Source organism: Chrysochloris asiatica, unplaced genomic scaffold (assembly GCF_000296735.1).
Source record: "Chrysochloris asiatica unplaced genomic scaffold, ChrAsi1.0 scaffold00003, whole genome shotgun sequence".
NCBI classification, from domain to species: Eukaryota; Metazoa; Chordata; class Mammalia; order Afrosoricida; family Chrysochloridae; genus Chrysochloris; species Chrysochloris asiatica.
Genome location: NW_006408521.1, coordinates 6,995,169 through 7,000,620, shown reverse-complemented (window position 1 = coordinate 7,000,620; position 5,452 = coordinate 6,995,169).

Below are 5,452 nucleotides of genomic sequence, written 5' to 3'. Positions count from 1 at the left end.
GATATCAAAGAGATTGATGATTTCCACATTCTGTTGGGTCACCTTTCTTTGGAATGGGCACAAATATGGATCTCTTCCAATCATTCGACCAGATAGTTGTCTTCCAAATTTCTTGGCAGAGATGAGTGAGTGCCTCTTGTGCCGCCTCAGTTTCTTGAAAGATTTCAATTTTTATTCCATCAATTCCTGGTGCCTTATTCTTTGCCAATTCCTTCAGTGCACCTTGGACTTCCTCCATCATTATCAATGGCTCTTGATCATATGCTGCCTCTTGAAATGGTTGAACAGTAACCATTTCCTTTTGGTACAGTAACTCTGTGTATTCCTTCCATCTTCTCTTGATGCTTTCTGCATCATTCAATAATTTGCGCAGAGACTCTTTCAATAATGAAAGTCGAGGCTTGAATTTTTTCTTCAGTTCCCCCAGCTTGAGAAATGCTGAGCGTGTTCTTCCTTTTTGGTTTACTGATTCTAGATCTTTGAACATTTTATTGTAATATTTGGCTTTATCTTCTCGAGCTTATCTTTGAAATTTTCTGTTCAGCTCTTGTACCTCCTCACTTTTTCCATTTGCTTTAGCATCTCTATGCTGGAGAGCAAGTTTCAGTGACTCTTCTGACATCCATTTAAACCTCCTTCTTTCTCGTCTTCTTAATGACTTTTTGCTTTCTTCATGTATGATGTTCTTGATGTCATCCCACAACTCTTTTGGTCTTTGGTCTTTAGTGTTTAATGTATCAAATCTGTTTTCTAGATGATCTCTAAATTCAGGTGGGATGTATTCAAGGTCATATTTTGGCTCTCGTGAACTTGTTTTCATTTTCTTCAGCTTCAGTTTGAATGTGCATATGAGTAATTGATGATCTGTTCCACAGTTTTCCCCTGGCCTTGTTTTCACTGATGATATGGAGTTTTCCATCCTCTCTTTCCACAGATGTAGTCAATTTGATTTCTATGTAGTCCATCTGGTGAGGTCCATGTGTATAATCATCTCCTATGCTGTCTAAAGAAGGCATTTGAAATGAACAAATCATTGGTTTCTCAGAATTCTATCATGCATTCTCCAGCATCATTTCTATCACCAACACCATATTTTCCAGCTACTGATCCTTCCTCTTTGCTCCCAACTTTGCATTCCAATCACCAGTAATGACAATACGTCTTGACTGCATGTTTGATACATTTCATATTGAAGAAGTTGGTAGAATTCTTCTGTTTTGTCTTCACTGGCTTTAGTGGTTGGTGTGTACATTTAAATAATAGTGGTATTAACTGGGCTTCCCTGTAGGTGCATGGTTATTAGCCTATCACAGAGAGTGTTGTACCTCATGACTGATCTGGATATGTTCTTTTTGACAGTGAATACAACACCATTCCTCTTCAATTTGTCATTCCTGGCATAGTAAACCATGTGGTCGTCAGATTCAAAATGGCCAATAGCAGTCTGTTTCAGATCACTAATATCTAAGATATCGATGTTTATGCATTCCATTTTATTTTTGACAACTTCCAATTTTCCCAGATTCATACTTCATACATTCCATGTTCCAATTTTCAATGAATGTTTACAGCTGTTTCTCTTCATTTTGAGTTGTGCCCCGTCAGCAAATGAAGGTTTCGTGGGCTTTTCTTCTCTGGTCTTTACTCCATTTGCATCATCATGGTCAACTATACTTTGAGGATGAAACTCTTCCCCACTCGTATTTTGAGTGCCAACCTGAGGGCCTCATTTTCTAGCACTATATCTGACAGTGTTTCTCTGCTATTCATAAGGTTTCCAGTGACTAACTCTTCGAAAGTCATTCGTCACTCCTTCTTCTTAATCTGTCTTTGTCTGGAACCTCATCTGAAATCTATCCATCATGGGTGACCCCTGTTGGTGTTTAAAATACCAGTGGCATAGCTTTCAGAATCACAGCATCTTACAAGCCACCACAGCATGACAAAATGACAGATGAGTGTTGGCTTTCTTTTAGGCATGTGGATATAATCCTATTGCTGACAGCATTGCACTTTAAAATAGATCTTGAAATGTTCTTTTTGATGAGGAATATGATGTTATTTCCCTTCAATTTGTCACTCCTGGTATGGTAAACCTTATAATTGTTTGATCTTACAGTGCCACACCAGGAATACAAGCATCAAATTCCCCTTATGCTTATTTGTAATCCTGCCTCCATAAGTCACACTATTTCCAAACTACCACTGGTTTGATTTCTGGTACGATGTATTAGTTTGTATTTTATGGAATTTATTAACTGTTTTGTGACACTGTAGGATAACATTGGACTGCCAACTACAACATCAGTGGTTCAAACTCACCAGTAATTTCTAGAAAACCCTATATAGGGTCACCATGAGTCAGAGCTGACTCAATGGTATTTAACAACAACTACAATACATATGTTCATTATCTTGATTGTTGTGAGTTTTACATGAGTGCATGGTGAAATTTATGAAATTGTGTAACTTAAGGGTAAGCATTTATTTATAATAGATCAGGAGCATTGAAGGAGTGGAGGTCAAGTGAATAAAATCGTTGCTTGGGAAGATAAGATTAATTGAGCAGGTGGGAACTCAAACATGTGTAAGTAATTTGCTTGAGCAAGTATCAAATTCTATCCTCAAGTTTTGCTTCCAGTGTTAGAGAGGCTACATCTTCAAGATTCTCCAGTTATCTCTTTGTTTCATGAGTGACTCTCCAAATTACAGAATATTCATCATGTTTAAACCTTTCCTGCAATTTTGTTCTAGATGAAAATTAACCTGGCAAATATAATTAACATTTATGGGTTATTAATTCGCTCTGCAGACAGAATGTGCTCATTTTTAAAGTATTTTAAAACACACAGTTGTTTTAGATGTTAAAAATCAAAGAGATTCTAGCCACAAATTCATTTGCTTGACATGGTTTTCTGGAATTGAATAGCATCTCATCGTTTGAACTGATTTCCCATCTGTGTTTAACCAATTTAGATTTCAAAAAGAAAGTACATGCCAGGTAGGGGAAAAATGCATTAAATATTGGAAGCATCTAAGCAAATCTGGTATTAAGTAAATAATACAGATTTATAATATAAACAATTTAAAAAGTGAACAGATATGAAAATAACCTTTGAATTTGTTAAAATGAATAATGATATTTGTGCTTTTAAATATGCAAAATATTGTTGTTGTTAGGTACCATTGAGTCCATCCTGACCCTATGTACAACAGGACAAAGTACTGTCCATTTCTTCTTCATCCTCATAAATTTTTCTGTTTGAGTCCATTGTTGCTGCTACTGTGTCAATCTATCTCCTTGCGGGGGAAGGTGTCTTACTTTCCTTTGTTGACCTTCCACTCTACCATGCAAATATGTGAAATCATGATCTTTATTTAATTAAACAATAAGCCACAATCAAGTTGTCTCAAAGAATTGGCTTGGCAGAGTTCAGATATTTTGGGATGTTTTCTTTTTTTTTCCAGTTAAAATAATAATAAACTTATCACCAACTCACTTTTTTCAATACATTTATATATCAGCAAGAGTCAGAAAAATCTAGATGCGAGGCGCTTCCTCTCTCTTTTTTTTTTTCTTTTTAAAAAAGTTTTTATTGTGAATTATGTGGGTTTCACTGGGAGAACATCAGTTTTACATTCATCCTATTGTATTTCATTTCATTGCAATGATTACAATCCCCTCCATGCATCATCAAATAACCAAAGGATACACACCACAGGCCTGCCTCCAGGCCATCAGCACACAGCCCCTCTCCCTCCCTGAGTCCAGTGTCCCCAGATGTTCCATCTTTCCACATCATCGTTTCTGTCTTCATCCCTGGCATCACTGCCTCTCTGGATAGAGTCCCGCTCTCCACTCTTCTCACTTGATGGTCCCAGGGACCTCCGCTCCTAGGCTGCAAAATCAATCACTCCCCTCCTTTTGTCAAAAAACATCTACCTCTACATTTCTGACCCTCACAGTCCTGATGGCAATTATTCATGATTATACCACAAGAATCTTATCCCCATTTCCTTTTGCCAGCCTGGTCCCAACAGATTGGAAATCATACAGAGAAGAATCTACCTACCCCTGCCCCATCTGGAACTAGGCTCCCCCTTGAAAGCTTGTAAGCCAGTCACTTCTTGCCTTTATAGCTACCCCCCATTTTGGGTAGCCAATGTCTAAGTTGCTCATACCTGTCAACTCTGTGTACCAATGGTATAGGGGTGATCCTTGCTATAAAGATTTGTTCCCTTTTTTGAGCTACTACATTTATAAGTATAGGTAAAGTTCATCAGATTGCAGTGGGTTACTCTTTTTTTCCCCCTCTTTCTTCTTCTAGTCGAGTTATGGTCAGCCAGCCATCAAAGCCAGGTCAAGTGTTTTATCTGCAAGTATGGGTGTTCATGTGCATCTCACCTAATTTCATATCAGCTGGACGTTTCACTCTCTGCTCTAGTCCTCTTTGGCCATGTCACTGCTTCTGGACCCAGGAGTCCTGGGTCTTGCCATACTACTGGTCATCTAGGACTCTACTCGGTTTCACAGGAGTCTATTGAATGTGGTCAGACTTATCTCCCAACTTCATTGCTGTTTTTTTCCCCCTCTTCTCCTTATCTATATCAGTGACCAACATAGTCACCAGCCAGACCACATGCCTCTCATGTATTCCCCATGAGTCTTAGTCTTGGAAGGGAGTTTGCTCTGAGGGGAATCGACAACTTGCCTTGATGGCTCCTGGGAAAACAGCTTACTTGTTCTTTTAGGAATCAATCAGACTGCCGTTATCATTTTTGGATTTTTCCTGCTGGTCTTTCTTTCACAAAGTAACTTCTGTTCTAGCCAATACAGGCTGGTCTACTTGTCCTTTCAAGTGGAAATTTCCCACCTTAGACATTTCTGGATGGGGTTCTGGATTCCACCTATGGTCTTATGCAGTACAAAGGCTCCACAGGTAGCCTCTTCCACTGGGCAACTTCTAGCCCATTTTAAGGTATTCTAATCAGTTATAGGCTGAAGATGGACTTACAAGCTTTATATTATGATGTTTCTGGCTATTCAATTCTTCCCCCTCAAGTGTGTATTTTACAATGGTATGCAAGGGAAACCAAGATTCAAAAGACAGTCGAGCATCTTAACATTATTCTCGTATTTGACCCATTGAAACCATGCCTCAATCCCTGTATCCTGGATCTCTGTTGTTCCAAGATTGTGCATACGTCATTATTTGCCTCTGTCCCACTTAGCTCATGCGAACCTGCCTAACTGTTCTCCCATCAGCCTTGTTCTTCCATTCCCTCTCCCTTCTTGTGTATTGCTCCCCCCGCTGCCCCCCCCCAGCACCCAAGCTATCCTGTCTATTCCCTACCCTGTGCTCTATTTTCACCTTCTTCCCTCCCCTTGACTCATCCCACACATCCCGGTAATCAGCAAATTGTTGTTGTTGTTGTCAGGTGCCATCAAGTC